Source organism: Halichoerus grypus, chromosome 5, assembly GCF_964656455.1.
Source record: "Halichoerus grypus chromosome 5, mHalGry1.hap1.1, whole genome shotgun sequence".
NCBI lineage: Eukaryota > Metazoa > Chordata > Mammalia > Carnivora > Phocidae > Halichoerus > Halichoerus grypus.
The window spans coordinates 4,291,479-4,300,652 of record NC_135716.1 but is presented as its reverse complement, the minus strand read 5'-3'; positions in this window follow the sequence as shown (position 1 = coordinate 4,300,652).

Genomic DNA, 9,174 nt, shown 5'->3' with positions numbered 1-9,174 from the left:
CAGACACAGCCTTGGGAAGCTTCTGGCCTGGGAGCAGAGATATTGGAGAAAAGCCAAACCCGGCCCTCAGTCAGGTGCATGAGAAATAGAAATCTCGATTGTTCAAAGCCCCTGAGGTTTTGAGGTCATTTATTAGGTAGCCAGAAACAAACAAACAAAAGCTAATAAAAGTGTGGGGTCTCCTAGCCAGAAGACCCCTACTCTGTGCCCCATGTCAAGGCTTGTATCTCCTTCAACCTGGTCCATCCAGAGGGCAGGTCTGTTTCCAGGTCCAGGCCCCTGTTTGCCTGGCACTGGTGTCCATAGGTGATCAATTCCAGGCGTATTGCCAGTCCTAGCAGAGGCCCGTGTGGTCCCACTCATATGTTTTAGTCGATGCTGGGCTGGGGGCGCTCTACATGTACCCACCATGGTACCCACTGTCAAGTGGCACATTACTCAGCTCTCCTGGCCTCCAGAAGAGCAGGTTCCCATCCCCTGTTCTGAACCAAATGACAAGCAAAACGATCGGGACTGAAGGCAGGAGCTAGGAGCTAGAGTAGCTGCCAGTGCCCGTGACGATGTCCCCTGGTGCCTCTCCCTCAGCTCACACGAGCAGCACCAGGCCGTTCCTTCCACCAGCTGGTGGAGGAGGAAAGTGCCCAAGCTTGGTTTTTGGCTCAGATGGCTTACTATGTGGCTGTAAGCCAACAATGGATCCCAACTAGTGCTTGGGGTGGTTGTGAAGATTTATTATGATAACTTGTCAAGTCCTGCCACATAGAGGTGCTTAGCAAACATAAGATGTTGATCTTCCCTTTGGTGTTACTAGAATCATGGTCACAACAAGGGGAAGCTGGGGGCAAGTAGCTCAGGCCACCTGCACTCAGTTTCCATCCTCTTCCCCTGGTCTCTGCTCCGTTACTAGCCCACTCCCTCCCCACGCCAGTCCTCTAAGTGTGCAGCCCAAGCCCAGGGAATCCTGAGGGTGCCATGTGATTGAATACATCAGCGCTCATTGTGCATCACCCTCTCAAACCGCCCCACCCCCCCGCCGAGTGGTACCTCTGCCAGGCACCCTCTGGGGCTGACCGAAAGAATAATTCAGCAGCCATTTGGACACTCATTGTGGAGCTTTGGCAGACATAGGGAAGAGCCAAAGTCTCTTCAACTTGAGTCTGTGCCCCCACCTCCAGGGAGGCCACACATACTGCACACACACACACACGCACGCACCTGCTCACAGCATTCTGGAAGGGCATAAGCAGGAAACGGATGAGCCCTCGCCCCCAGGCAGAGGGGACGAGTGGTGGTCATGGAGGGATCTGCTGGTCCCAAAGCTGGCTCATCTGTCTTAGGAGGGGCTGCTATAAAAGCACACACTATGGTGGCTTCAACAACAAACATTTATTTCTCACAGTTCTGGAGGTTTTGCAGATCAGGGTGCCAGCAAGTTTGGGTTTTTGGTGAGGACCCCTTCCCAGTTTATAGATGGCCACTTTCTTGCTGTGTCCTCACAGGGTGGAGAGAGGGGGGCTAGTTTCCTTCCTCCCTCTTCTTTTTTTTTTTTTTTTTTTAGATTTTTATTTATTTGACAGAGAGAGAGAGAGACAGCTAGAGAGGGAACACAAGCAGGGGGAGTGGGAGAGGGAGAAGCAGGCTTCCCGCCAAGCAGGGAGCCCGATGTGGGCCTCGATCCCAGGACCCTGGGATCATGACCTGAGCCGAAGGCAGACGCTTAACGACTGAGCCACCCAGGCGCCCCCTCCTTCCTCTTCTTGTAAGGGCACCAATCCCATCATGGGGGCTCCACCTTCATGTCCTCCAAGGGCCCTCACCTCCAGATACCATCATATTGAGGGTTAGGCTTTCAATATATGCATACGGGGTGGGAGAGACAAAGCATGCAGTCCATGACACCTTCTTGGTAAAACCTCATTTTTTATCCTCTAGGATAGAAGTTGAAAACCGGCAGCCTGAAGGTCAAACTGGCCTCTCAGATTATGTCCCATTTGTTCTGGGTGTTTAAAGATAAATTAATTTACTGGCCGATATTTAATCGCAAAAACATTTCTCATAAGAATCCAGATTTCAAGCTCATCTTTAGAAGTAAGACCATCTGGGAACACTCTGTACTTTCCCACTTGGCCACCGTGGGCTGGAAACACTGCCCACTGAAGAAGGGGCATAGGAGCCCCATTGGCCCCAGCCCTTTGCCCTCCCAACACCGGGTGCCTGTATTTGATACTTAGCATCTGTAGTCAGGGCTGCTTCTCTCATGTTTGTAACCCAACCAACCTCTTCATCATTTGAATTTGTAACCTGCGCTTGAAGACAATCCTCTCTTTGAACAGATGAGGAAAGTTAGAAGGGAGCTCGGGCTAGTGTGCGGCACGCAGCATGAAAGCACCATTTGACAAGTTCTTCTTTTCCTTCAAGGCCCAGCTCCACGCCCACAAGACTTCTTCAGCAACATTCTGGCATACGAAATCCCCTCCCCACCTCCTCTGAACTTTAAAGCACTATGGTGGTGAGTAATGGTGCAAAGATAGGGGATGCCTCTGTCCCTTCGTGTTCCCTTGGCCCTTCTCCTTGTGGAGTGGGTTTTGAAATGCTGTCCTAGGGAGGGATCTGAGATGAACGTGCCCCCGTGTGAATTCTGATGCTGCTGACCTAATTCGGGGCATAACTGATTTGACAGCTATTCCCCACCTAAGCTTGTGCCCCTGTTCCTCCTCTTTTGAGGACAGTGAGTTCCCCTAGACTGAACCTGGCTCCCCAGGGAGAGCCTGGGCAACAAATGTGGTGGTTAGACAGGAGTGTTTGCTAAGCCAACATTCATAGGAGGACGGGGACTCCTTTTCATTTCAGAAGGTTAGAAAAATGGTTCTTTTTTACTCCTCGGCCAGGCCACTGGGGGAGAATTGGGAGGAATTTATGCACAGACAATAAGCTCCCTATCAAAGGCGACTGATGCTCCCAGCTGTGAAGGCCTATTGTTGAATTCACCGCTCTGGGCTCTGTTTATCCTTTCATTGTGATGCATAATCACTGTTCCTTGAGGAAGTCTGTGTATCTTAATCAGATTTGACTTTGCAAATCTTGCATTTTCCCCCAAGAGAACTTGCAAATGGTTGCCTTTACTTGGTAGCAGATTAACCCCGATCTTGCTTCTTGCAAAAAGCACAGGAAGTCGGATTGAAGACACTGAAACATTACCACGGAACTGCAGAGAGCAAGAAGCACAGAGACTGGTCTCCACCCTGTGGAGCCCATTTCCAGCATCCTAGCCTGTTGACCCACCTTCCGCATGCACGTCTGCCCCAGGGAAGGAGCGCCCACGCCTCTCCCCGGAAGACCATTCTCTCGCTGCTCAACTGCAGCTGCAGAGATGGCTGTTGTTTGTCAAGGACTAGCTGCTTCTGCCCGTTTTAACCCAGTTCTTCTCTCTGAAGGGCATGTCTGCTACACACTCTTCAGGATGGCCCTTCCCCTGTGCATAGCAAGAGACCTGCCCACTCCCACTCCCCTGAGGAGCAACATAGCTTGTGACCTTAGGCAAGGCATTAAACCTCTCTGAGCTTCAATTTCTCCATCAGGAAAATTGGGATGATAATAATACTCATCTGTGAGGTTTTGTGATGATTCAGCTAGATAACACATGTATAGTATAGTGTGTAAAAGAGCCCCTGGCATATAATGACCTCTCTGTAAGTGGTAGCTCATGACGTCACCACCATCATCATCTTCATCACCATTATCACCATCATCAATATCATCACCATCACCAGCATCATCTCTATCACCACCACCATCATCTTCATCATCATCATCATCACCATCATCACCATCATCATCACCATTATCCCTGTCATCAACATCATCACCATCACCATCATCATCGCTATCATCATCACTATCATCCTCATCCTCATCATCACCATTTTCTTACAAATGGTAACAACCCTGAATCCCTCTACATTTTCTCATATGATCTGGCATGTGAAGCCTTTATTGTCCTGGTTGCTTCACAGTGAAAATGTTCGTAGGACCAGTCACTCAACTGACCCTTGGTTCCCCCATCTTTCAGTGGGGAACTAATGTGTCATACCCCCTTGCACCTGGGCTGACCCACGGTAGAGGCCATAGAGCATCAGTCTCCCTGTTGATCCACGCTCTTCTGTAGGGTGTAACTTCTTGGGTTTTCTCTTCCTTCAAGGAGCTCAGGGCACTGCCATGGGTACCAAGAGTCACTCTTGGAACTCGCTGTATTTTCATTCTTTCTCTGCATACTTACAGTGGTGACATCAGGCCAGGTGTGATTGCTCCCACTGAGGATGCAAGGAAGTGGGAGGCCAAGGAATTAACTGGTAACCTCAAGGTTCCCTTTAAAACAAAGCTCCACCTGTCATTCTCAGCCATAGGATAGCAAATTCTAGGGTGACATCTTTGCACCCCTGCTATTCCAGCCAGTTGTTCAGACTCAGGAGACCTGGTTCCAGACACTACCTAAATTACAGATATTTCCGGGCGCCTGGGTGGCTCAGTCGTTAAGCGTCTGCCTTTGGCTCAGGTCATGATCCCAGGGTCCTGGGATCGAGCCCCGCATCGGGCTCCCTGCTCGGCAGGAAGCCTGCTTCTCCGTCTCCCACTCCCCCTGCTTGTGTTCCTGCTCTCGCTATCTCTCTCTCTGTCAAATAAATAAATAAAATCTTTAAAAATAAATAAATAAATAAATTACAGATATTTCCTATCTGTAGGCCTCAGTTTTCTCGTCTTGTTAAAATGGGGTTATAGCAGCACCCGCATCATTGAGCTATGAGTATTGAGACAATCCACCTCAAGTGCAAGCACAGTGCATCTTAGTAGCAAACACTCAATAAACTGGATATTTTTCATCTTAAAATGGTTATTTTCCATCTTAGTAACTCTCACATCACAGCTCTCATGAGGAGAACTTTACAAGTGTGGTGCAGAGCCTGGCATGGACCAAGTGCTCAGGGACTATTCCTGCTTATATCACCTCTGCTAGGATTTTGCTCCAAGGCTCCAGCCCTTCTGCCACCACATCTGAGCCACCCAGAGGTCATTGTACGTGTCCAGTCTGATGGGCAGAGTTGGCAGGTTTACCGGCCATCCCTCACTCTGACCTGCAGCCAAAAAAGTTTTCAAGCTGAATTCCAGACAGCAGCTCTGGACTGGCCACTCAGGGATCCAGGGCCCCATGCAGGCTGTCATGCCGGGAAGCCTTCTCACCTCGCCTGGCACTTCTGGGCTCCAAGGCCTGGGGGCTGAAGAGCGCTCAGGTGGTGGATAATTATCCCACATGCTGCTGCCTGCATTTAGATGAAGCATTATTCAAATCCGCTGCCTCTCCAAAGAGCTTTATCATCCTCCTGGGCCCCAGGACATGCAGCCACAGAGCCCCACCCTGGATGGCCTGGGAGTGCGCTGTCAGGAACACCTGCAGTCAGTGGGGCTTGTTTTCTGTGATGTTTCCATCTCATGGTGACCCCTGCTCCTGCTTAGCCTTCTTCCCGGGATCTCTACACTTGGTGTTGGTTCCTTTCAAGAAAAGGACAACAGGAAGGAGCAAAGAGCAAGGGTGGAAGGAAGGAGGAGAGGGGATGGGAAGGTGGCAAAAGGGAGGAAGGGAGGAAGAGAGGAAAGAGAGAAGAAAGGGAATTCTTGCATGCCCCCAGATTTCTTCTTGCTCCTGATGCCTTTACACCTCCCCTACTTCCCTCCACAGTGCACGGACAGGGGTGCAGTAGGTCTACGAGCCCAGAGTGCTTGTGACCATCTTCCCTTCCTTTCCACAAACCTTATATTCTAGTCTCCAGGGACTGGGATGGTCTATGTCTTGTGGTCACATAGAACTGCACCAGCAGAGCCTTTGGAGAGGACCTGCCGCCCGGCACCCAGCACCAGGCCTGGGGTCAGCAGGCAGCCTCCAGCTCTCAGTGCCCCCTATGGGGTTTTCCAATGCATCAACACACTGCAATTTATATTTTCCATTCTATTATGGATGGACATCTCCACAGCTCCCAATTTTGTGCTGCTGTAAATAAAGCTGCTGTGAACATTCTTACACATTTCTTCTCGTATGAGCATATGCACTTATTTTTCTTAGGTGTATACCTAGAAGTAATATTTTTAAATCATAGGGTTGCCATGTGCTTAAATGTAATAGGTAACTTCAAAGTATTGTCTGAAATGATTTTACAAACTGATGCTGCCATCAGCAAGGTATGAACATTCCAGTTGCTCCAAATCCTCACTGACAACTGGCATTATCAGAAGCTTTTTAAATACATTTTAGATGATCTAAGTGGCACTATAGTTTTAACTTACATTTCCCTGAAAAATAATGGTGTTTTGACATTTTGTAATCTTACCAGTCATTTGGATACCGTTTTGTGAAGTATTAATTCAAGTCTTTGCCAAGTTTTTATTGTTGTCTTTCTTATTAATTTGTACTCATTCTTCATTTATTTGAAATATGAGTTCCCTGTCAGATATATGTACTATGAAAGTCTCCTCTTGATCTGTGGCTTGTCCTTCTCTCTCATTTAGCAATGTCTTTTGATCAGCAGGACTTCTTACTTCTTCTTTTTTTTTAGATTTTATTTATCTGAGAGGGAGAGAGCAAGGAGAGGCATGGGGGAAGGAGAAAGAATCTGAAGCAGACTCCGCACTGAGCATGGAGCCCGATGTGGGGCTTGATCCCATGACCACAAGATCATGACCTGAGCTGAAACTAAGAGTCAGATGCTTAACCGACTGAGCCACCCAGGCGCCCCTGAAGTTCTTACTTTTAATTACATCATATATATGTATAGAGTATGTATATATTATATATGTGTGTGTATATATACATATATATGCTTTATATATACATATTTATAATTTTATATATGTGTATACACACACACATATATGCTTTATATATTTGTATTTATAATTTTATTTTTGGTTAATGCCTTATTGCATCCTGTTCAAGAAACCCAAAAGTTATGAAGATATTCTCTTCTGTTTTATCCTGAAAGCTCTAATGTTTTTCATCTCACATGTAGATTTATGATATATTTCAAATTACCTTCATGTATGGTGTGAGGTAAGAGTCCAGGGTTACTATTTTCCATATGGATACCCAGTTTTTCCAGTACCATTTCTTGAAAGAAATAATCTTTTGCCCACTGAAATACTGTAGTGAATTTATAGCAAGTGCAGGTGACAGTGTATATGTGGATCTATTTTTAGACACTCCCTTCTTTTCCATTTGTATATTTGATTTTCCTTGTGCCACTGCTAACCTGCTGCAGACTTAAAATAAGTCTTTCAATAATGTAGAATAAGTCCTTCCACTGTATTGTTCTTCAAGTTTGTCTTGGTTTATTGTAGGTCCTTTGCATTTTCACATAAATTGTGATTTTGTATGATATTGCACTGAATCTCTAGATCCATCTGGGGATTGACAACACTGAGTTTTCCAATCATGAATACGGCATATCTTTCATATTTAGATCTTGTATTCTCTCTCTTGTGTTTTGTTGTTGAAAGTGCAAGGGTCCACTTGTCCCCCACCACTGCTTCTGGGATGGGAGGAGTCTCAGAATGCAGTACAATAAGGAGAAAGATCAGTCCAATCAGCAAGAGCTCTCCAGCCAACACTGCCCAAGGGGAGGAATGGCGCCCCTTGCAGGAGTGCCGGCCTACAGCTGAATCCCTGCAACACTCACTCACTAGTTGGGAATGGCTCAAGGGAAATGTGGCCTCAGCACAGAGGTGATCCAGGATGCAGATGCTGGTGATGGCAGGAAGTGCCTGAGCCAGGATTTGACCCCAGCAACCAGGCCCCAAAGTCAATTCAATTCTTTCCATAGCGGCACTACCTAATCTCATAGAGCTGTAACAAGAGTTTTAAAAAATAGTAAGCTAGGAAGCACTGTGTCCATGGCACAAAGTGTGTCCCATCAACCACTGGATGTTGCTGTTTTATGCCTTTCCTTTGCAACTGCTCAGGGGCAGGTCTAGATGTGATACCAAGTAAAAGTACTCGACACAGTTCATTTCCACTCTGCCACTGACATTCAAACCAGGATTTATAATCTTGCCAGCCTATTTCAAGTTTCATTTAAGAAAAACAAAACAAAAAAGTTATGAATCAGCAATAAAGTTAAACTTCTTTCTCCAGCATCCAACTGTCTCCAAAAGTTACACCTCCCCTGCTGTCCCATCACATTTCCCCTTCGTTCCTGGTGAATACTTGCCTCCAGCAAACTTGTTTCTTCACTGTTCCAACAACACACCCCTGGGAGTATTTGGATCATGCTGTTCAACTGCACCACATGGGAATGGTTCCCCCACGGGTGGCTTTCCAAATCCTCCCAGTCATGCAGGTCAGTGCCTCAGCCCCTCTCAGAATCTTCCTCGCGTAGCCCAGCCTGTAAAGATCTCTCCAACTCAAACTCCAACATTGTCTACATTGGTCACTGGGCAATTAATCATGCTTTGCGAAAACTCTTCACCTAACGTTGAAACACACATTTGTTATTTCATTTTGAATGTTTCTGTATTGTCCCCAAAACCGAACTGAATGCTCATCCAGGAGCCATGTCAATTCAAGAAAGCCATTCAATTCATCAAAATTCTTCCTAAGCCTTTTAAGCCACAAAAAAATTTACAAAAACAAGTTAGACTTGTCTTTCCCTTCAAGGAACTGACATATGACTATGGAAAGAGCCCTGGACTAGAACATCAATGACGAGGGTTCAAGGTTGAATTCTCCTGGCTGATCAGCCATGTGATCTTAGAGGAGTCACTTAACCTCTAGGAACTCTTTGTCAAATGGAACTACTCTTTTACAAGGTTTGCATTTTGAGATCGGGGCAGGAGAATTCCAAGTAGAGGGAACAGAGTACAAAATGCCCCAAGTTCCACCTCAGGCAGTATGTTTCAGGTGTGACCCCCCCATCATTACTATGCCTTCTGTAGAAACAGGTTGGACCAAGAGCTGAAGAGAATTGGCCAATGGGTTCAGATATTCTTGTGAGTGGAAAACAAAGTCACTGAAAAGTTTTGAGCAGGCGAGTACATGATAATTTTATGAAGTTCACTTTTGCACAGTAGATTTTATGAGTACAACATACATACAAAAAAGTGAACACTATCCAGCTCAATGAAATTTTTTTT